The sequence below is a fragment of the Bidens hawaiensis genome, unplaced genomic scaffold, assembly GCF_021521415.1.
Source record: "Bidens hawaiensis isolate Kalapana, Puna unplaced genomic scaffold, B.hawaiensis_p1.1 tig00006171_1, whole genome shotgun sequence".
NCBI lineage: Eukaryota > Viridiplantae > Streptophyta > Magnoliopsida > Asterales > Asteraceae > Bidens > Bidens hawaiensis.
This window is the reverse complement of record NW_027491409.1, coordinates 684,635-710,116: the sequence shown is the minus strand read 5'-3', so window position 1 is coordinate 710,116 and position 25,482 is coordinate 684,635. Positions and strand designations below refer to the sequence as shown.

The following is a 25,482-nucleotide window of genomic DNA, read 5'->3' as shown; positions in this document are numbered from 1 at the left end:
AATGATTGTGGATGTAACATTCGTCAAATTTAAACCCCGAAAACCCGGCCCGTTAACTTTTTTTTCCAGGCCCGTTAAAATTTTTTTCTTTCATCTATTTATTTATGTATTTATTAATCAAACGTTCGTTACTCATTAAATAAAGACGATGAATTATTGTTATTATCAATACTTTTAAATCTATTCGGTCATTTTTCACTTAATTCGTATGCGAGTTTAACTATATATTAAACAAATTATAGAACTATCAATTGTGCAAATTCCACCCCTAAACCATGTTCTAACCTAATTTGTTTCGCAACCAAAGCCTAGGGACCCAATTGAAAAATCCTTAAACTTTGTTTCTTCCCTCTCCCTCCTTCTTCGTTGTCATGACATTACCCCTTTTTTCTTGGTTTCTTGATCCGTGAAATAAGCCATAAATCACGGAATTGGTCATAGCCACACGTCATTCAATAATTCAAGTACGCGTTAAATTTCGTGCTAAACATGTTAATAATATGTTAATTGACAGCTAAATAATCACTAACAAACTCGTGGCTGTTAGACCTCGTAACCCTATAAAAACATGCATATAAATCAATTGAATCATCCTACATACTCTTTATCACTTTCCGAAACAAATCCCTAGGTCAATTGCAACAAGAGAAGTTGTTTAAGATCGTTTTGTGTTCAAGTCCTTAGCCAAAACCCTAACTTCTCGTTTGCATTTAATTCAAGCCTATAACAGGTAATTGCTATAAGATTTTGGGTTGGATTTTGATGCTTAATCAAAGCCCTCTGTCAATTTTGATTGACAGAGGGAAATAGATCTTCAATTTGAGGTTAAACAAATTAGGGTTTATGAGGATTGGGACCAGTTACAGGTTCTGTTTAAGCTTTTCATGATCCATTTCATTAATAAACTGAAGCACCGGCCAACTTGGGTGCATGGTTTTGATTTTTGTTGTTGTTGTTGTTGTTGTTGTTATTATTATTATTATTTAAATAATATCTATATCGAAACAAAGACTATTTTCATCCATTTAACGAATTGAACATCTCTAAATACTCAAAATAAATTTGTCTTTCATCTAAACTTTTCCGAGTATGTATATATTATTATATACGTCACTATATATATATGCACACACACACACACATTTGTTTTGTTATTTATTTATCTCTTTGTTTAACCTAGTATAAATATATAAATAAATAAACTAAAATAGTTTTACTTGTTTAATGATCCGGTCACCGCTAAACTCTCAAAAACAAGTTTAATTGTATAACATATATAATATTGAGATGGCATTTTTGTTTAAAACCCCAAAAAAGTAACTTGTAATAATATCTAAACATATATAACAATTTATCGATCCCAAATCCATTATAAATCCTTATTATCGAGTCTCTATTTATGTTTGGCTATTTATTTAGTTCTGCCGTTATAATTAGGACTTATCAATGAGACTCCTTGTGGAACCAACTAGTTCGCCTTAACCGTTTCCGCGTTCACGTTACTGTCCACCTTACTTAAGGTGTGTAATAACATCCCCTTTTTTTCTATTTTTTTGGGCATTATGTGTATTAGAAATTATTATTATTATTATTATTATTATTATTATTATTATTATTATTATTATTATTATTATACTCAAACCAATTCCATTATTTGTGTGTTTGTGATATTACTCGATTAATTGTTGATTGCTATATGAATTATGTGTTTACTGCTTTACTGATTGGTTGGTATCTCATCCTCATCCTCATAGTATGATCATACGTTGTCGGAGTAACTCGACACCTATTATTATTATTATACTAAAACTGTGGTTACTCGCTCAAAATGTGTTGTTGACAAATTATTTTTACGCGTAGTGCAGGTGGTTATAGGAAGTTATTTGAAGTGAAGACATAGATTTGGACTTTAGGCTTAAAAAAGTATAAAGTTTAATTGTTGTATTATTCCTTTTTCATTTGAATTATTTTTGTACGATTGCTGTGAATAAATAAAATTAGATGTTGACAATTATTATTATTTTAGTGTCTTTGAGCTATGATACAAATTATGGCGTGGCCCGACACGCTCCGCGTAGGTTGCGGTGTTATAGTGGATGCTAAGTATGAGAAGTTGATTGAAGAACGTGATGAGTCAGAGACTGATTCTGGAATCTCATGTATTGATCAGCAAGGAACATTCGCTTGCATGGCAAAAATTAAAGATGTTAGTTCTAACTCCTCTAATATTGTTTCTTCTGTTACTGATGAAACTCATATTATTGAGTGTTCTCATTGTGTTGAATCCAAGTTTGAGCTTGAATTGATACGTCAACACAATGAGCAATTAGTGTGTGATCTTGCAATAGTTTGTGATAATTATTGGCAAATGGTTGACAACGATATGAAATATAAACAAAAGGTTACTGCTTTGTCCGAAATAAACACGATTTGAAAGCATAGTATTATACTAAACTAAGAATCATTGAGAATCAGTTTCAAGAGATTTTAAGATTAAGAACTAAAATAACTGAGCTAGAAAATGAGGTAATGGAGTAAAAAAAATAATTTTGGAAAATTCAGAAAATCATCATTTTTATTAAATGAAATCATTGAAGTCAATAATAATCATCAAAAAGTTGGTAAAGTTGGTTTAGAGTTTGTTGAAATCCCTCATCCTTTTCATAATGATTATACATAACTACCAGACACAGAAAATTTTCAAAAAGTGGATATTGATAGTCCGTTGACGATAGATCCTTCTGTGACTGTGAGTAAGGATAAAGTTATTAAAGAGGGGAATGTTCAACCAGTGGAACCAATAAAATTTGTTGAAAAAAAGTCAACTCCAATATCTCATGTTCTTAGCAATTTGGCTTTCTCTGAAACTGATGATGGTATGTTAGTTGAAGATGTGTTTGAACCAACTGTGATTCACAAGAATAAGAATATCCCCTTTGAAAATCATATTCAGTGTGAACCATGTGATTTTGAGAAAACTAGGCTTGGTTTTAAGATTTCTTGTGTGAGTGAGAGAATATCTGAAAAGAAGGTGATTTCAGATGAGGATTTAATGAAATTTATAAATCCTGTTAGTAATGATAAAGTAAAAAAGGGTAGGGTTTACTAGCTCAAAGGGTTGAATCAAGTGTTTGCTGATGAAGTTTTTCCTTTGAGTTTGGTGAAACCTGTATTGATTGAAAAGGTGTTTAATTGTAAAACACCGGGTTTAACTGAAATTGACAAAGCTTTTGCGAAATCAAAAAATGCTTAAAAATAAATCTCAAAAGAAAACTAATCAAATTTTCTAAAACCCATAAAGTTTGTGAAGTCATCTGGATTAGATTCACTTCACAGTTTCTCTGTTCTAATTTAGATTTTCTTAAAAAGAGGCATTTACATATTTCCCCTTCCTAAGTGGCTTAATTACATATTCCCCCAACTTAAAGATAACAAGTACATATGTCCCCTCTTTAAACCATATATATTACATATTTATCCATTTCATTTAAATTAATTTATTACTTGACGATTATGCCCTTAGTTTTAAAAATAAAAAATAGAAAGCTGAAAGCGTATAGAAACGTGGTTTGGTGCACCACACAAAGAAATTAGAGTAAACATGGTAAGTGCTAACCCCCCACATTCACAGTGGTCCTCTTCTCCAGCCAAGTTCCTCTCCCTCTCTCCCTCTCTCTAACCTAACCATTACACACAACCCACCAGCCAAACAGTCCACCACCATCTTGTATTAACGGATTGGTAGACCCCATTTCTGGCGACCACCTCCACAACCATGTTTATCAAGTTTGAAGAGATAGTGTTAGATATAACGTGGTTGATCTCCTTTTACCCGTTTGAGAGCTTCGCGATGGGGGAATTGGCATCGTGGAAGTGGTTTGTTAGAGGGCGACGGTGGAAGAGGAGAGGGCGTGGAGATAGAAGGTGGAATTAGGGTTGGAAAAGATATGAGACATGAAGAAAGAGGGAAAGTGTGATGGGGGTGGTGGTTTGCGATGGTGATGTAGTGGCTGGATAATCGAGTTCGTTAGAAGTAGGTTGGAGAAGATGATGTGGGTTCTAACTATTAACATAACTTTGTTTTTTATTCTAAACTGATTCAATATATTTGTTAGATATTTTAAACAAGGGGTAAATAGGTCTTTTGATTTGAAATAAAAGGAAATATGTAATTAACTTTAGTTAGTTGGGGAAATATGTAATTGAAGTTGTTTAGTAAGGGGAAATATGTAAAAATTCCTTATAAAAATAAACATGCAAACAAGTTTGGTGACACTAATGTGAGGGTTGTGACTTTTCAACCTGAAGATTCGCATGATAAAGTTGGTTCACCACAAATGTTTGTGGATATGAGAACATGTTTCTCATGTGATGAACGAGGTCATGCTGCAAAATTTGTGAATATAAGGTTAAAATGTGTGAAAACCCTTTGATCAAGGAGCATGTTCTTGTGATTAGGAGTATTTTCAAAAGGCAACCTATATGAATCAAGATTGATGATACTCAGATAATTTTTAGTGAGACTAGCCCTAGGAAGATGATTACGGTTAACAATGAAAAGAAAAGTGTAAGTATCAAAAAGGTTGAGCTTGTTAAACCTATATGTAAAATATGAACACAGGTGTGATTTGTGATGAATCTTATTTGAGGAAGAAGTCAAGGAAACTTTTACTTGTAGTCAGTTTCGTCAATTACATCAACATAACATGGAAACCTAAAGTTGTGTTATGCCGAAAGGAATCACAGGTTTAGCCCAAAACTAAGGCTTGGGTGGCCTTTTTGAACTAATTATTTACTTGTATGTGTAGGGTTCATCCAAGACTATTACAGGAGACAAATGGATCATGGATAGTGGATGTTCTCGATATATAACGGGTAGTATTAATCTCCTTTCAAATGTGAAAGATATTCAAGGGGGTTATGTTTCATTTGCGGGTAATCAATGTGGGTTGATTATTAAATAAGGTGAAGTTTCAAATGCTAGAATCACATTTGAGAAGGTAAATTATTGTGACAAGGTTGATCATAATCTGTTGAGCGTCTCACAGATCTTTGATAAATAGTATACAACCTTGTTCACTGATAAAGAATGTGTGATTCTTAAACAATAATTTGTTATTCCTGAATACATGGTTGTCATGTGATCACCCCGATCGAATGATATTTATGTGCTTGATATGGCATCAATAGTAACTTTCTCATTGACAACATGTTTTATCTCAAAAGCAACTGAGAAAGACAATATCATTTGGCACAAGAGGAGGGTCACATCCACATTCGTAAGATGAATCATTTGATGACAAATGATTTGGTGGAAGGTGTTTCGTTGAAGAACTTTCAATGGACGATCACTGTATTTCGTGCAAGAAAGGGAAACAAAAGTAGAAGTCACATCCATTGAAGTTGATCAACTTAATCAATACACCTTTGGAACATCTACACATGGATTTGTTCGGTCTTATGAATAGAGAAAGTATTGCTGGAGATTTGTAATGTTTAGTCATCAATGATGACTATCTAGATTCTCGTGGGTGTTATTTACGAGCACGAAGGATCAAACAACCGTTCTTGTGCAAAATCTGTTCACCAAGATCGAATAAATTTACAAGTTTAAAGTGAGACGTGTCCAAAGTGATAATGGCATGGAGTTTAAGAATAACATGATGGAGTCCTATTATATTTAAAGGGGTATCCATCATGAATATAGTGCTCCCTATGGGCCACAACAGAACATGGTTGCTGAAAGGAAGAATCGAACCATAAATGAGACGGCTAGAACTATGTAGCAGATTCTAAGCTTTCCAATTAATTTTGGAACGAGGCTGTGAATACTGCTTGTTATACATTAATCGAGTTCCCTAGGTGAAGAAGCTGAAAAAGACAAGTTATGAGTTTCTTAATAACCGTAAGCCAAACCTTCAATTCCTTGAGCCATTAAAGTGTCTTTGTACTATGTTGAAGAAAGATACGGGTGAATTTGAAGATAAGGCTATAGAAGGTTATTTTCTTGAGTACGTGTCGCCAAAGAAACGAGTATTAATCTCTCTATAAGGTGTGTTGAATAATGGTACCATTTTGATTGTTAAGGGTACACCACTCCACCTGTTGGCAAGGGACCTGATTGGATGTTCGATTATGATGGTCTATTCGATTCTTCCCTCCCTCAATTGATGTAAACAACGAAGATTTGGTTCGTGTTTATATTAAAGGAGAAATTCTATATGCTCCAAGATGTTGTACTTATCAAGATCCAACTGTACTTGATCAACCAGTATTGTTAGATGATGTTTCCGTTTCATCTGATGATGCCGACTTTGAAGATTCTACCTCTGATATCGTCTACTGATACATCGTTTGTCGTCTCAATCTTTGTTAACGAATTGGAAATTAGCTTTAATATGAAGCCACCTCGAACATTAAAGGAAATTGGGGTTAAATGTGAAGCCACCTTGAACATTGAAGAAAGTCTCTTTAAAGACTTTTCCTCAAAGTCTTTACAAGAGATTCAATAGGTGGTACTATAATGACAAGACGGGAGAAGCGGTGACTGTGTTGGGTTCTTGGTTGAAGATTGAGTTTATTTGGATAATTGATCCTATGTGGCTTGTTAACCAGTCTGAGTCTGATAACAACGTGTTATTTCATCTATGCAATTTCAATGTGTTGTTCGAGTTTGTCATGCTTTTGGAATTCATTGTTGTGCTGATTGGAAGACCAGAAGATTCAAGAGTTGAAAATCACAAAGCTCGAGACGAGGGGGAGTTTGTTGATACATCGCTTGTTGTCTCAGTGTTGTTAACGTATTTTGGTAATTTAATGTAAGGTTGATTCGCTAGGTTTGTATAGAGTTTGATACCCATATGTTAAGGTTGTTAACGAATGAGAAGTAAAGTATGAAGGCTATTCGTTATGGTCTGTATAACGAATGGCGTAACAAATGGGATGCTCATTTGTTATGTATGTATAACGAATGAGTCATCGCCTCTATATACCCTGTAAATTATCAATTTAATTATCAGTTCTTATTTTATTTCATTTTGTCTCCTTATGCTACCCAAATTCTCTCTCATTACACACACTGAACACACAGTTAACCTATTCGATTATTCACTCAATCATATCATAAGACTAGTTCCAATCGATTCATCCACAATGGATAATCAAGTTCATGTGTTCTCATGAAGAAACCATATTTTTCATTTTGTTATTTCGAGTCTATTTTGAGTCATATAAGTTAGGTTACTATATTTTAGTTTTATGGCTTTAAATTTGTTTAGTTTTTCTTTAACATATTGTTTATCACTAGTAATTGGTGCCCGTGATCCTTTTCTGTTTAAAATTTATCTTTACAATGATCTTAATGGAGTGTTTCTACAATCCCAGATTCTGCATGGTGTTTGATAAGATGAGGAATTTTCTCGGTTGTAAAGACTCGTATGGCGCAATGATAGATCACATACCACATCCAGAAGAGATATTATACGATTTGTTACATGTCATCCATAGTTGTAATAAAAATACACCAACTTCCTATATGGATGAGAGAGATTTTAACCCCGAAAGGGATATGAGGAGCTTGAAGTTTTGTTATTCGGGGAGTCGGTTAAGAAACTAGATGTCAAAGGGGAATCACAAGGGATATTCAAAGAATTGAAGAATAAAAAATTGCATCTCATTGTGAAACATCACCCGCATCTGCGTTGAGCTGGTCGATTTTTAGAAATAGTTGTTCGTGGATCACCACGTAAATCAAGAGCCCGAAGAAGAAGGATATCTAGACTCAGGAATCAAAGTATGCCGAATTGGTCATATTCTCAGAATTTCAATAATGGGTGGATAGAGTCGAATGTGTATTTTTGGGCCTACATGTGTTTGGAAATTAGTTTCTTCCCAACTAATTGTAAAAGAGGAGTGTTGAAGAGCACTGATGGGAAGAGGTTCAAGGAGAAGCCTCCGAATTGAGGTTTCAGGAGCGAGTCCGACTGAAGATTCTTTTGTAAACTTAGAGCTTCCTGGGAGGCAACCCGGTACTATGTTTTCATTCTACTTTTGTTTTACTTCTTTGCTCTGCCGGGTGTTTTTTCTGTTACATTTGCAGGTTATTCCAGGTTTGCTTATGAGATGGTTGATGATATATGGTTTTAAACAAGTGTGAGGATGCCCCTTGCTTCAAGATTTCCGTTTTCATTCATGAGAGATTACATTATTCAAATTTAGTTTGTTGATCACGTTTGAATTTGAGGGTATGACTCATGAGGCATATCGTCAATTTACCAGGGTAGTCTGTTCAAATTCATTAGTTTATTTTTAATATTTGCATAATTTTATTTGTAATTTCTTTTTCTCACATTGAGGAACATGTGAAATTTAGGGGTGAGGATGGGGAATTGATGTTTTTGGAAAAAATAAAAATAAATATTTTGAAAAAAAAGTTGAAAAAAAAGAAAAATGTCCATTGAATTATAAATTTATGTTTTTGCAAATAACAGAAAATGATAGAAGAATTCGATAAGGCATAGGAAGTATTACGGTAAGATGATTACCCTAAGGTGGTGATAATTGAATATACTTTAAATTAGCACTCCACTCCGTTTTATGAAAATAAATAAGGAGTGGTAGCGCCCCACAATGTCCAATTTTATACGAGCTTTGATATTTAGTTATATATTTATAAGTTAAAGATTCCTAAAAATGAAGAAAAAAAGAAGAATAAGTGTATTTCAAGAATTGGTCCGAAAAGCAAGTAAAAGAGTGAGAAAGTTATGTAATGAAAAATGCCAAAGAAGCATTCTCAAAAATAGAAAAGGAGGACAAAGTGCACATATTAGAAGAGACTGAAAGTTTACGTTTTACCAAGGGAATGGTGACTCTGAGGATACACTATTGGGACTCGAGGTTTTTAGTCAATAAATATTTTCTTATGGAATATATATAGGACGAAGTCCAACAATATTAGGGCATGCCCGTACGACCTCACTTGACCTATCATTCATAATTCCATCTAAGTGTAATTTCTTCTTACCAATAAGGAGTTCTTATCTTATGGTGATAAGTTGAACCAGTTTGCTTCAACCCGATTTTAAAATTGTCTTTATTATGCTTGAGATGGGGTAATGGATCTTAACTCTAAAGGTGTGAGACCCAAAGGTTTTGATATCAGATGAACTTAAATGCTTAATGTGGGTGGGGATTAATAGGATGTAGCTGGGTTTAAGTGGACAACAATATCGGCAATCGCATTTTTTACGTTTATCTGAGCTTTAAGATAACCTATATGTTTTTAAGACCAGTTTTCCGATTATGATTCCATTGCATAACACTTTTTCAATGACGAAAAAGGTTTAAGTGTAGGGATACTTGATATTGTCTAAAATATACATATTATTATATAACTATTTCCTACACTTTTAAATACTTTTAAGCTAGATTTTTTAATGAATATTATTCTTAGTTGGTTTATATGTGGATTTTAAAGGGTTTAAAAGACAACGAGCTACAATGGAGTATTTTTAATAAACTTGAAACCAAATAATAAAAATAATAATAATAATAATAATAATAATATGCTTGAATTCTGTTTGAATGCGTTATGAGATGATGAAATCATAATTTCACAAATTAAAATACATATAATGCCATTATTTCAATTTTTTTTAAGGGCCAGTTGATTTAACGAGAGATTTGGGCTGCCACTGGGCACCAAAATCAGAACGGGCTCTAACCTTTGTGACCATTAGAGAATTAATAAAAGGAGTCGTAAAAGAGAAAACCAAGGAGGGGTGGAATCTTGTCACGAAAGAAGGGAACAACATAAGGCAATCGAAAGGCTACCCCTATTGGTTAGAGTTCAAGTGTTCAACTCGACTGAAAGACAAAAAGGAAGTGGAAGCGGTTGGTACGAGTAGAAAACGTTTGGGTTCAACACCTACTCCATCAAACATATTCGGTTTTAATTTATTATTTTCTTTATGAACTCAATTTTTGAACCTTATCTATTTAGTTTGTTCAAGAGTATGGTTGTTGGCTAACTCCTTAGACTGCCTTTGTTGATTTTGGATTTTGGTTTTGGATTTTGTTTTTATTTATGGATTTATGATTAAGTAAGAGGTTTATTGTTATTTGGTTGATGCATATGTGTGCTTAGGATTGTTTGGTAAGTTTTATTGTTTCACAGAATCCTTGGTGATTATTTCATATGATAGGATTCTGTTAGGTCATCTACTGTGTGTTTTTGACTAGTTTGCGGTTGATTTGCTCTAAAACCAGAGGAACAATATTAATAAATTAAGTAGAACTAAGTGTGATGCAAATCTAAATAGTTGTAAGGTGATAGATTATGTGATAGGTCTTGGTTGGTTAAGTTGCTAGATTTAGTTCTCTGTAAGGAGTCCGTCTAAGGTTGATTTATTAGCTATGTCTATCTAGTCGAGTGAGTTCATTAAACTACATTTGATTTCCGCGCTGTAAGGTAGGATTTCGTACAGAGGTACTTGTCATCAAATAAATTAGCGATTGTGAGCGAGTATAATTAAACTGGTAATTTTAATCGCTTATTGGGGTTCCATAGGTGTCTCCTTGAGAATGGTCAATGGTCATGTTAGGTTTCCCCTTAAGTGAATAGTTTAAGATCATAGCTCCATAACTTAGCAATTTCCTACCATTTGGTAATTGATGCATTAAGGATTTTAGCCTAGGTGGTTGTTTGTCTTCATCTGAATTAGGTCCAAGTTCTAAGTCGAGTCGTTTTTAGTTTTATTAATTAATTTTAATAATATTTTAATCTTAATCTTTTGGTAACCCCCCCACCCCATATAAATAAATAGTCGTGTATACAGTTAAGTCTAATTTAGCCAGTTTATTTAATTTAAAGAGTCTGTGGGTTTGATATCTGGACTTACTAAACTGACTAGATTCGACCGGTACATTTTCTAGTTAGTAGTTTTAGTTAAGTTTAAGAGTCTACAATTTATTACTTAGTGTCTAGATTAACGTATTTTTATATAACTACTTTTAGCATATCAATAATGTTCACATTGCTAAACCCAATTTGAAATGGACTAGGCGTCTATAGGCGCTGTGGGATCGATTGTCCGGCGTCTAGCCAAGAATCCTTTCATCTCATATGCTTAGATATAAATAGAAAACTTATTCAAACTAAGCCTTCACCCATTTGCTCTACGTCATTTACATACAAACTTCAAGGTTAATCTCTTCCATTATTCAAGTGTAATTAATCTTCAATTATCTAGAGAAAAGAACATAGTGTTGTGCAAAAATAAGAGTGTTTCTACGCTATCAATCCAATCATCGTATTTTGAGGAATAAACACTAGAGTTTGTTCGAGTATTTTGACAAATAAGGATTCATCATTTTGTTGATGATTTGAGGGGTAAGGGGTGCACACTATTTTGACATAGTGTTATCTTGTATTGCATCTTGAACTCTATCTTGATATAGAGTTAGCTGTTAGGTGAAAACTTACTATATTGAAATAGTGAGACTAAAAAGAATTATAAAGCTAAATCTTGGTGTTCTCTGAAAAGAAAGTAATCATTTTCTTTGAAGAGTAGGACGATTGTATTGGTGATTCCAACCATTTAAGGGAGTCGACTTTATGAAGAAAACTCTTTATTAGTGGATCAGGGTGAAGACTTAGAGTGAATAAGTTAACCCTTCTGTCACACCCCGACCAAAGGCGGCGGAACATGCCGGGGTGCAACGATTACTCATAAGCGCGTGACACTATTTAAAGCGAAAATATTTAACAAACTCATTTCATTTCACAACATCTAAAATGTCACATAACCAAATATTCATAACTCAAATACAACAAAATATAACAAAATATAACAAATCAAATATTTGCTAATATCCTAACGGTATTTGTGACGTTTTCTTCACTGAACTCCATAATCAACCTAGATGCAAACCTGTAAAATTTCATAAAATAAAGTTTATCAACACAAAGGTTGGTGAGCAATTCATAATTTGAACAATAGATATATAGTATGAAAAGCCACAAAACTAGTATACAAAAACCATAAATAATAGCTATAAACTTGGATAAATAGTTATCGCTAACAAGTTAGCGACACCCAACTATATGGGGTTGCCAAATAGTTTAGGATTTTATAGTTATCGTTAATTGCATTACGTTAACGACACCTTGCCATGAGGGGTTGCCAAATGGTCTAGGATTTATAGTTCCACCATCCAAAAGCGATAAACACATACTCAAATAAGCATAGAACACCAAATCGAGCAATTATTCAAGTAAGGTATACAACAACATTTGTGGTTTAAGACCCAAGTATAAAACATTTAGTTTAGATAAGTTGAAATGTCACCCCCAAAATAAAAGATAGAAAACGGGGTATGAAGTTACTCACTTTCAAGTAATAAACTTGAAAGATTGATTATTTAGAGATTTGCCGTAACGACGAGTTTAACGTATGAAGCCTAAATAAAAGAAAGTCTTGGATTTAGAAAAGTTGTCTTGAAGATCTTTAAATAAAATAATTGTTGCAAAAACTAATCAATTAAAGTTCAAGGTTTAAAATGTAACTATTTAAGAATTTATAATAATAACCCTTTTAAAAAATGTAAGTTTGCTCAAAACCGGGTTAAAGTATCTAACCTTAATATTTACTTAAACAATGTTAAGTAATAAGGTGGGGAAAATGCTAAAATGCAAGTTCCATTAGGATAATGATACTAAAACGGGTTTTTAACGAGTGTTCGGGTTATCGGTTCGGGTCTTGACAAATGGTCGAACCCAAAGTCAACTTTCCAAAATATTAATTGTTATGAGATAACTCATTAAAACATACTAACACTTAACCAAGTACGTAGATCTATTGTTTAGAACTAACAACGCACGTTAAGCGAGTGTTCGGTTTTGTCGGTCCAAACTATGTTATGAGATCAAGTTGGATCCAACTATTCCAAGTACTTAAGAAAATAATTAAATTCAGTTTGTAAACTATTTTTTTAAAGAAATATACAAGTCTTGATAACTAAAAACACACTTGTGTGTCTTAAGCGAGTAAAAGTCGGTATAGTTCGGTTTGGTTCGGTCTCCATCTCACAAATAGTTCATAGATGGTTTCTACATGCCCAAATATCATAGAACTTGTATATTGGTTTATAAATGAAGAAAACTTAAATTTTACAACAAAAAAAGTTAACTACAAGTCTTTTAAGCAAAAGTTTCGGTTTAGTTCGGTTTCCATCTCCCAACGAGTTCATAGATGGATTCCATATGCTTAATATCAAAGAACTTGTAAAAATGATTTTTGAAACTCAAATCTAGCAATAAACATGTTTAAACAACTATTTTAACAAAACTAGTAAACAAAAGTTCGGTTTCCGATTTGGACTAGTTTCGGTTAAACCGAGGTTAGTCTTATACAAACCCACACCATGGAACTTGTAAATAAGATGAACAAACTAAAGGGTTAGAAGTTAGTCATAAGTGATATGTATAATAAGTTATGTGTGTAAATATATATCAAGAACACGAAGTCCTCCATGAAGCCTTGCCTTATGACATTCGAAACTTAACCAACCAAAGTCGGTGAAGTAACAAACAAAGGAAACAAGGGGTGTGTATTATATATATGTTGTACCACCATATTCAAGAGTTAGTAATGTTAGATGAACAAGTTAGAATGAAAGACTATAGTTAGTTTGACTTGAGAAGTCAAAACTTCAAGAATACATAAGAAATAATAACCTTGAATCTATGAAGTTTTGAGAGAGTTTTTGGAGATGTAGCAAGAGTAAAATGAAGAAGATGGGTGTGTATATACAGGGAAGGAGTGAAGGGTTGGGTATAAAGATTCTTTTATGGTTTGCATAAAAATGGGTATGTTTAAATGGTCAAACAATGCATAATATAAAAAAAACAATATTTTATATATTTTATATATTTTAAATGACAAGATCCAATATTTTATATATTTGAAATGTTCAGGTTACAAACGGGTCGGGTTTACATAACAAAAGTGACCCAAAATTGACGAATGTCACAGTATTCCCTACTTTAGGAAATTTCGTCCCGAAATTAAGATGAAGACGACGATGCAAACAAATGTGGATACTCCTCTTTCATTGTGTCTTCTCGTTCCCAAGTAATCTCCACGCCGCGCCGTGATTCCCAACGAACTTTTACTAACCGAATACGACTACGCTTGGTTTTCTTCTCGTTGCGATCCATAATCTCAACGGGTCGTTCAACCATAATCATAGACTCATCAACATGAACTTCATCGAGGGGTATATGAAGATTACCCTCGGCTAGGCACTTTTTGAGATTCGAAACATGAAATGTCGGATGAACACCGGCAAGTTCTTGCAGTAGTTCAAGTCAATACGCTACTTTCCCAACACGCTCAAGAATTTTAAAAGGACCAACGAAACGAGGAGCTAGTTTACCCTTCTTTCCAAAACAGACTACCCCCTTCCAAGGAGATACTTTTAGAAGGACAAGATCGTCGACATTAAATTCGATCGGTTTTCGCCGTTTGTCGGCGTAACTCTTTTGACGATTTCTAGCGGTTAGGAGATTTTTACGGATTTGATCAATGACGTCGGTGGCTTCTTGGACCATTTCGGGTCCCGTGATTTGAGCTTCACCGATTTCGTTCCAACAAATCAGGGAACGACATTTACGACCGTAAAGAGCTTGAAAAGGAGCCACATCAATGCTAGAGTGGTAGCTATTGTTGTAGGAGAACTCGATGAACGGAAGATGAGAATCCCAATTCCCACCGAAATCAAGAACACATGCTCGTAGCATATCCTCTAGTGTTTGGATTGTACGTTCGGATTGACCGTCCGTTTGAGGATGATAAGCGGTGCTAAGATCGAGACGTGTTCCCAAAGCTTCTTGAAGTGAACGCCAAAAATGAGAGGTAAAACGGGCATCGCGGTCAGAGATGATAGACAATGGCAAACCGTGTCGGCACACGATTTCCCGAACATAGATTTGAGCAAGCTGCTCGACAGAATACTTCTCGCGGATCGGAATGAAATGAGCAGATTTGGTTAATCGATCGATAATCACCCAAATGCTATCGTTGCCTTTTTGGGTTTTGGGTAATTTGGTGATAAAGTCCATAGCAATGTCTTCCCATTTCCAAACGGGAATCGGTGGTTGCTCGAGTAGACCAAAAGGTCTTTGATGTTCGGCTTTGACTTTCGAGCAAGTAAGACATTTAGATACAAACAACGCTACGTCCTTTTTCATACCCGGCCACCAAAAGGTAGCACGAAGATCGAAGTACATCTTATCCGCACCGGGATGAATGGAATAGTGCGAATTATGAGCTTCGTCTAGAATACAAGTACGAAGGTCATCGCGATCGGGAACCCACAAACGTTTGAGAAAATACAAAAGACCATCGGGTTTGGTTTCGAGTTGAAGTTCGGCTCCACATGACATTTCGTTATACATGTTACCTTCCTCAACGGAGGTGCGTTGAGCTTGAAAGATACGAATTTGAAGATCGGTTTGAACAATGACGCTTAGAAGCATAACGGATTTAACATTAACCTTTCGACTTCGGGCGTCGGCGACAACATTCGCTTTACCGGGGTGGTAGCGAATCTCGCAGTCGTAATCACTAAGTAATTCAGCCCATCGTCGTTGTCTCATGTTGAGATCTTTTTGGTCAAAAATGTGTTGAAGGCTTTTATGATCGGTAAAAACCACACATTTTGTTCCATAAAGGTAATGTCTCCAAATTTTGAGAGCGAAAACGACGGCACCAAGTTCGAGTTCGTGAGTCGTATAGTTTTTCTCGTTGACCTTAAGTTGCCTTGATGCGTATACGATGACTTGACCTCGTTGCATGAGAACACAACCAAGTCCTTGATGGGATGCATCACAAAATACAACAAAATCGTCGTTTCCATCGGGAAGAGTTAGAATAGGAGCATTGCAAAGCATGTCCTTGAGAGTACAAAAGGCTTCCTCTTGCTTCGAACCCCAATCGAAGGGTTGTCCCTTATGGGTGAGAGAGGTAGGAGGCAAAGAGATCTTGAAAAAATTCCGAATGAAACACCGATAATATCCGGCCAAACCGAGGAAGGATCGAATTTTCGTGGGAGTCATTGGAGTTTTCCAATCCTTAACAGCCTCAATTTTAGCGGGATCAACATGAATACCTTTGTCGTTTACGATATGTCCCAAAAATTGAACTTCCTCGAGCCAAAATTCACATTTGGAGAATTTGGCATAGAGTTGTCCATTTCTAAGGAGCTCGAGAATGGAACGCAAATGATGTTCATGTTCGGCTTTGGATTTAGAGAAGATAAGGACGTCATCAATAAAGACAATAACGAATTTATCAAGGAATGGTTTACAAACGCGGTTCATGAGGTCCATAAACACCGCGGGTGCATTTGTTAACCCGAAGGGCATAACCAAAAATTCGAAATGTCCATATCGAGTACGGAAAGCGGTTTTTGGAATGTCTTCTTCGCGAACACGCAATTGATGATAACCCGATCGAAGATCAATTTTGGAGAAACAAGTTGCGCCTTGAAGTGGTCGAATAAGTCGTCGATACGTGGCAATGGATAACGATTTTTAACAATAAGTTTGTTGAGTTCTCGATAATCGATGCACATACGAAACGAATCATCCTTCTTTTTCACGAAGAAAACAGAAGCGCCCCAAGGAGAAGAGCTTGGACGAATGAAGCCTTTATCGGAAAGTTCTTCGAGTTGGTTTGATAGTTCTTGCATTTCCGACGGGGCTAGGCGATAAGGAGCCTTGGCCACGGGCATCGCGCCGGGCACAAGATCGATTTGGAATTCAATCGGACGAACGGGAGGAAGACCGGTAACATCATCGGGAAAGACATCAAGGAAATCACGAACAATAGGAATATCTTGGATCTTCCTTTCCTTTTTATCTTTTGTCACCGAGAGAGCTAAAAACAGAACGTACTTTTGGCGTAAGTACTTTTGCGATTGAGCACACGACATGAGATTTAGCCTTCGAGACGTTGTGTTTCCAAAGACCTTAAGAACCTTGCCGTTGACAAGCGGAATGCGAATGAATTTATCAAAACAAACGACTTCGGCACGGTGCAAAGACAACCAATCCATGCCTACTATGACATCGAAGCTACCCATTTGCATCGGGATGAGATCGATGGAGAATTTATGCTTAGAAAGAATAAGAGAGCAATCGCGGACGACGGAATTGATGGTAATAGAATTGCCAATGGCGACTTCAACAGAGAACGGTCGGGAAAGCTTAGTTCGAGGCATCGCAAGTTTCGACTCAAATTTCAAAGAAATAAAACTTCTATCGGCACCGGTATCAAATAAAATAGAAGCCAAATGATAGTTCACCAAAAACATACCGTTCACAACATCATTTGCCACTTGAGCTTGATTTGCATTCATCATAAACGCCCGCCCTTGATTACCATGGTTGACTTGATGTGCTTGTTGTGGAGGTGGAGGTGGTGCTTGGATTGTTTGGATGGGTTGGATGAGTGGTGCATTGAGTTGGGGAATTTGGGGTTGGTAACTTTGAACTTGGTAAGCTTGTGTTTGGTAGTATGGTATGGTTACGGTTTGAGCTTGGTTGGCAAAAGCTAAACGTGGGCAGTTTTGGCGGAAATGGTTGGGATCACCACAATTAAAGCAAGCTCGGGGTTGTTGGGGTTGGTTTGATGGGTATGGTGCATAGCGGTTTTGGGCATTTTAGGGAAAGTTTCTCGGTTGGGTTGGTGGGTTAGGTTGGTTGTGTTGGTTTCGTTGGGTGGATCAGCATGTGTTGGGGAAGTGACCAAATCGATTACAAATTGTACAATGGCGACACGGCGAGTTCGTTGGGTGGTGAAGTTGGCAAGTGTTACATAGTGGGGAGTTACCAATATAAGGTTTTCGGTTTTGGGGAAGAGTTTGGGCTTGTTGTGGTGGTTGAGGTTGGGTGACGGCAAAGTTTCGGTAATTAGACTTGGGTTTCTTCTTGTTGTTGTTGTGTCGGGAGGAGTTGGAGTAGTTTATAGCTTGTGGTGCGGGTTCAATCTTGGCTTGGGAGCGGGCTCGGTTTTGGCTTTCTCGATTGTTTTCTTGAGGGTTAGGGTACCCTCCTTCACGTGATTTTCCGATAGCCAACCGGCTAACGTGATGGCTTCCTCAATGTTCGCGGGTTTGCTACTCATGACTGAGTCCCGGATTTTCATCGGTAAACCCCCAATATATTTGTCAATTTCACGTTCGGTTGGGGTGACCAAGTGAGGTACAAGAACGCTTAGCTCGTGGAAACGGAGCGAGTAAGCGGCGTTATCACCACCTTCTTGTTTTAGGTCCCAAAATTCTACCTCGAGCTTTTGTAGCTCGTGTTTAGGACAGAATTTCTTCTTCATCAGCGCCTTGAGCTCGGCCCATGGAAGAGCTATGGCCACATCCGTACCTTGGAGGTGCATGACACTACCCCACCATGTTAGGGCGGTTCCCCTAAACATGCTTGAAGCGAAGTTTGTCTTTTTCGCTTCGGAGCATTCGCTATGTAAAAACACATTCTCCAAAGATTCGAACCACTGCAACAACGTAGTCGCACAGTTGGTTCCATAGAATTCGGACGGGTTGGCACTAGTAAATTGTTTAAGCAGGTAGGATGCGGGTTTGGTCTCAATATGTGCAACAACGGGTGCGGGTTGGTTTGCTTGTATTTGGGTTATTAGTTCGGGAATCACAGCGGCCATTTGCTTGGCGATGATAGCGGCCATACGTCTAGTGGAGTTCTTGCGCGGTTGGCATCTTAGCGGAGGCATGCTAAAAAATTATAAAGAAAATGGGATAAGTTTTTGGGTAAAAAGGAAATGAATATAAAGGTGTATAAAATAAAATAAGATTTCGATTTTTGATTTGTGAATCCTAGAGTTAGTATGGAGAAGATGTTAGTGTTAGATAAAATATAAAACTTTGTTTATAAATAGCAAAACCGAAAACAATAGTAAATGTTTTTTTTTTTTTTTTTTGAGAATTTAAAGCTTAAAAATTTGAGATTTTGAGATTTATAGAGTTGGAAAAATCGTGCATGAACCACCATGACTTGATATTCCAACACTAAAAAGTTTTATAAAACAACATACAGGAGTCTAAACATGTGTACGAACCACCGAAACTTTTTCATGTTTTCGACTCAAATAACGATAATAACACAATAAATCGAGATACAACGTCATGTCAAAACACTAGTCCACGAAATCACCGTAGTTCTATTGTTTTAACACAGAAAATTAGGATGGCGACCGGAACGCTCGCATTCGACTACTTAAAGTATTGACATTTATAACACGATTTATGGCCTAGAAAACGAGCATTATAACTCAACCATCCCAGGTAAGTAAATCACCTTCGATTCTTGGAATCTTTTTGTCAAATGGTCATTTTATAATTTCTCGTTTCCTATGATGGCTACAAACCCGAAATAAACGCAACCTTTAAGGGATTTGAAACAACGGGATCCAAGTTAATCTTGTAATCCATAAAACACAATGAAAATCTAATTTTTGCGTTTTAAGGTAAGGATACCTTGGAAATACTATGAAAGTGTGTGTATATGATCATTTAGGATATTGGTGAATTTTAAACAAGTTAATAAATAAACATGCGATATGAACAATTAGATAGAGTAAACACGTATGAACACACGTATAGGACCCTAAGCATAAAAATTCTAGGTCATTACGTCTAACCACCTATCTTAATTGTCATGGCTCTGATACCAATCTGTCACACCCCGACCAAAGGCGGCGGAACATGCCGGGGTGCAACAATTGCTCATAAGCGCGTGACACTATTTAAAGCAACAATATTTAACAAACTCATTTCATTTCACAACATCTAAAATGTCACATAACCAAATATTCATAACTCAAATACAACAAAATATAACAAAATATAACAAATCAAATATTGTTCATTTTATCCTAACGGTATTTGTGACGTTTTCTTCATCGAACTCCATAATCAACCTAGATGCAAACCTGTAACATTTCATAAAATAAAGTTTATCAACACAAAGGTTGGTGAGCAATTCATAATTTGAACAATAGATATATAGTATGAAAAGCCACAAAACTAGTATACAAAAACCATAAATAATAGCTATAAACTTGGATAAATAGTTATCGCTAACAAGTTAGCGACACCCAACTATAAGGGGTTGTCAAATAGTTTAGGATTTTATAGTTATCGTTAATTGCATTACGTTAACGACACCTTGCCATGAGGGGTTGCCAAATGGTCTAGGATTTATAGTTCCACCATCCAAAAGCGATAAACACATACTCAAATAAGCATAGAACACCAAATCGAGCAATTATTCAAGTAAGGTATACAACAACATTTGTGGTTTAAGACCCAAGTATAAAACATTTAGTTTAGATAAGTTGAAATGTCACTCCCAAAATAAAAGATAGAAAACGAGGTATGAAGTTACTCACGTTCAAGTAATAAACTTGAAAGATTGATTATTTGAAGATTTGCCGTAACGACGAGTTTAACGTATGAAGCCTAAATAAAAGAAAGTCTTGGATTTAGAAAGGTTGTCTTGAATATCTTTAAATAAAATAATTGTTGCAAAAACTAATCAATTAAAGTTCAAGGTTTAAAATGTAACTATTTAAGAATTTATAATAATAACCCTTTTAAAAAATGTAAGTTTGCTCAAAACCGGGTTAAAGTATCTAACCTTAATATTTACTTAACCAATGTTAAGTAATAAGGTGGGGAAAATGCTAAAATGCATATTCCATTAGGCTAAAGATACTAAAACGGGTTTTTAACGAGTGTTCGGGTTGTCGGTTCGGGTCTTGACAAATGGTCGAACCCAAAGTCAACTTTCCAAAATATTAATTGTTATGAGATAACTCATTAAAACATACTAACACTTAACCAAGTACGTAGATCTATTGTTTAGAACTAACAACGCACGTTAAGCGAGTGTTCGGTTTTGTCGGTCCAAACTATGTTATGAGATCAAGTTGGATCCAACTATTCCAAGTACTTAAGAAAATAATTGAAATCAGTTTGTAAACTATTTTTTTAAAGAAATATACAAGTCTTGATAACTAAAAACACACTTGTGTGTCTTAAGCGAGTAAAAGTCGGTATAGTTCGGTTTGGTTCGATCTCCATCTCACAAATAGTTCATAGATGGTTTCTACATGCCCAAATATCATAGAACTTGTATATTGGTTTATAAATGAAGAAAACTTAAATTTTACAACAAAAAAAGTTAACTACAAGTCTTTTAAGCAAAAGTTTCGGTTTAGTTCGGTTTCCATCTCCCAACGAGTTCATAGATGGATTCCATATGCTTAATATCAAAGAACTTGTAAAAATGATTTTTGAAACTCAAATCTAGCAATAAACATGTTTAAACAACTATTTTAACAAAACTAGTAAACAAAAGTTCGGTTTCCGATTTGGACTAGCTTCGGTTAAACCGAGGTTAGTCTTATACAAACCCACACCATGGAACTTGTAAATAAGATGAACAAACTAAAGGGTTAGAAGTTAGTCATAAGTGATATGTATAATAAGTTATGTGTGTAAATATATATCAAGAACACGAAGTCCTCCATGAAGCCTTGCCTTATGACATTCATAACTTAACCAACCAAAGTCGGTGAAGTAACAAACAAAGGAAACAAGGGGTGTGTATTATATATATGTTGTACCACCATATTCAAGAGTTAGTAATGTTAGATGAACAAGTTAGAATGAAAGACTATAGTTAGTTTGACTTGAGAAGTCAAAACTTCAAGAATACATAAGAAATAACAACCTTGAATCTATGAAGTTTTGAGAGAGTTTTTGGAGATGTAGCAAAGTAAAATAAAGAAGATGGGTGTGTATATACAGGGAAGGAGTGAAGGGTTGGGTATAAAGATTCTTTTATGGTTTGCATAAAAATGGGTATGTTTAAATGGTCAAACAATGCATAATATAAAAAAAACAATATTTTATATATTTTATATATTTTAAATGACAAGATCCAATATTTTATATATTTGAAATGTTCGGGTTACAAACGGGTCGGGTTTACGTAAGAAAAGTGACCCGAAATTGACGAATGTCACACCTTCCCCTTTCTAGTTTTCTACAAAAAAAAGTTAAGGATTCCTCATATTCAAAGGGAAAATTAGAGAATAAAATCTCTTGAACGACATCTACTATATCTCAAACTTACAAATAAAAAGTATTCTTAGTCTTGTGCAAGCAACAAAATACGGTTGTGATGTTTGAATGAAGTTCGCCTTCCAAATAATGCGTAAAAAATATGGAGTAATGTTAATGAAAGTCACGAGAAACAAGAGTTGACTCTACATGATAAACTTAAAGGTGGGGAGTCCAGTTTTCCTAAGACAAAGACCCGTGGTATGGCACGCGAGAATGGATCACCTCAATTTTGAAATGTTGAGAACGATGATGAGAATGGTTACGGCCGTTCTCAAGATTCACCAAGAAAACCAATGGTGTGAATCGAGCATGGCTGGAAAACAAACGAGAAAGTCATTCATGAGCAAAAACATCTTATCGAGCATCAGCTAAAGTGGTTATGTGAAAATAAAGGAGTGGCACCGTACACTCCAAAACAAAACTTTGTAGTTGAGACACGAAATCGAACTCTCATGGATATGACCCCAAGCATATGGAAGGCTCCAAGTTATTTATAAGGAGTGGTGGTTTGACGGGGAAACGTATTTGATCAGCCGATCTTCTACCCGAACATTAGTAGGACAAACCCCGCATGAAAAATTCAAGAAATTAAACTAAATCTTGAACATCCTTGCGTATTTGGGTGTGTTGCTTATGGTAAAATTGACCTCGGGATGGAACTGGGTACCCACGAAACCGGAAAATTATCATTTGGACTTAAAATTGAATGGAAAATAGGGGTGGAACTGTGCCGAAACAAAAAATTTTGATGATACGGATTCCCAAAAATCGGGTATGTTTTGTATATTGAGAAAACACAGTTAGACACTGAGACTAAGCCTAATAAACTGTTGGAAAATTAAATAATATGAATGGAAATTTATTATATTATTAATATTAAATTCTTTATGTCACTTGTTTGATTTATTTGAATTTATATTAATATTAAATTTTTCATATGGTGAAAAACTCTTGATTAAAGCTCTTTATGAATTTGATTATTTTTAATTAGACTTTATATCTCTAATTAAATTTCTAATTAAGTGAGCTTCTTCACCATCCATAACTCTTATACATAATAGGCTATGTGCCTCATTTTTAGAATGCTAGAAAAAATACAAGCTAAAAACTTCAAGGAAAAATACATGCATGCATGAAGAGTTATTAGTGAAGAAGAAAGTTTTGAAGAATCATATGTTGGAAACCTATAGAGATGAGTTTCTATACTTGATTCCCCTACCATTTATTCTATTTTTCTACAAGTTCTAACACTATTTACCTTATGTAACCTCGGGCGCGTGGACATCTCTGGCAGTACAAACTGCTTCGGCTGTTGTACCCTGGAAGACAGACGCGTTGTCTTATGTAGAGGCGCGAAATCTGTTTTAAGGGAAGCGTGTTGAACACGTGCCTCAGCCTCAACCGTCAACATTTGTTTGTTCATTCTTGCAGCCAAAGAGACTACTAGAAGCCGTTGTTGTGGTAAAAATTGAAAATTTTACTTTTAAGTTCGTGTCAGGGAGATTACAAGAAGACGTTGCTGAATAACAAGTTTGAATGCTTTATCATATGAAGTTCTTGAGTTTATTCATTTAACATATTTGTTATGTTTTTCATTATTTATTTTATTTTGTATTACGGTATTTGTACTACTTATTTTCTCATGTTAATAACGAGAGTATCGTTATTATTTGTAATAATTTTAATATAAAAAGTGACCCATATTCCATTTGTAATCACCCCTCCATTGTATCTAACATAATTATCTACTTACACGATTCAGTACAAACCTTTTAACATTATTGTGAAACTGATTAATTGGACTGATTGACTATAGTATTATCATCAAGCTATGTATGTTTTTTTGTTACGTTTCCAATATAACAATTTATCGTTTTAACCATGATTGAAGTGACATATTTTTTCAAGTTATCATAGAAGCATAATGGCAACAAGAACACTAACCATTTGGTTTGTAGGTGCTTGACTGACTTGAATCATATTTCGAGTGGAGAAAGCAAGATGCCTGCAAGATTAGTATATAACCTTAGCACATTACACTTTGTTCATATCTTAGCATATGTTGGGTCATTGTTAATGAATTTTGTTGGTACATGATGTCAGTAGTTCAGTATATAGTGTCTGTAATCGAGTTAGTTGGATTTGTATTTTGTATGTAAGCGAAGTTCTCACAAGTTCGCTGATATAGGCGAACTTGTGGAACAAGCGAAGTTAGGGACAACTTCGCCTAAACATGCTAGGCGAAGTTGTCGTGCTTTATAAGCAACTAGGTCACGGCTGAGTTTAGAATTAGAGATATAGTTTCAGTTTACGAGTTTACGAGTTTGTGTAATCAGTGATTAGTGAATCACGTGTTTCCAGTTGCAATACAACGTGTCTTTGTTTATTGTAACGTGTGTTTGATCGTGTATTGTCTTCTACGCTCGTATCGTCTTACGTAGGGATTCCGTACCTACGTAGAACGAGATATTCCGTGTAGATCCGGCTGGGAACCTACAATTGGTATCAGAGCTTTTGCTCGTGATTGTGTGGTTCGGGATTATCACGCGGGTGTAGAAATCATTCCGTTCGACTATTCGCGGGACGAGTTTACCGAGTTTTTGTGTCCTACTCACCTCCCACCATCAAAAACAACCCATTACACCTTTGCATACCTCGTAAAATCCAGAAATCAAACCTGCAAAATCATCGTGTTCATCAGGCGAAGTTGCCGCTATAGTTAGTAGGGTTTAGGCGAAGATATAAGATTAAGCGAAGTTATCCACAACTTCGCCTACCTCACAAGTTCGCTTATCTCAAGCGAAGTTATCCTCAACTTCGCCAAATCACAAGTTCGCTTATCTCAAGCGAAGTTATCCTCAACTTCGCCAAATCAGGCGAATTTAAAAAAAGGAGAGCGAAGTTACGAATTCAAGCGAAGATAAGACTTAAGCGAAGTTAACTTTAACTTCGCCTACAGTACTGTTAAGAATAAAATTTTCATTTTTCGGGTTTCTTTGTGTTTCGTGAAAGATGACTTCAATAAATATTACGGAATTGGTGAAGATGGAAGTGGAAGCGGGTTCAGCTACTAGGGCACCGAAGATGCTTAAGGGAACCGATTTTGTGGCGTGGAAGGATCGGTTTGAGCAGTATGTTAAGTATCAAGACGCTAAGATGTGGGTGTGCATTCAAGATGGGTACATTCCACCAACTGCTTTGTATGAGGGTCGTGAACAGATAAAGAAATACAATAAGATGGAAGAGGAAGAAAAGAAGATGTAT

The 25,482-nt window shown here is 35.5% G+C and overlaps 1 protein-coding gene and 1 pseudogene across 2 annotated transcripts in view; both read right to left on the bottom strand.

The window, feature by feature from the left end:
• LOC143631627 (uncharacterized) overlaps nt 1-25,482 on the bottom strand; it is a 205,659-nt gene that overhangs the window by 150,072 nt on the left and 30,105 nt on the right. The gene's annotated exons all lie outside the window — the stretch shown is intronic.
• The window catches only part of LOC143631625 (aspartic proteinase oryzasin-1-like), a 51,463-nt pseudogene that overhangs the window by 14,200 nt on the left and 11,781 nt on the right, over nt 1-25,482 (bottom strand). Inside the window, exon 2 of the transcript XR_013153396.1 lies at nt 24,163-24,223. The product of XR_013153396.1 is annotated as an aspartic proteinase oryzasin-1-like (transcript). The remainder of the gene's footprint in view (nt 1-24,162; nt 24,224-25,482) is intronic.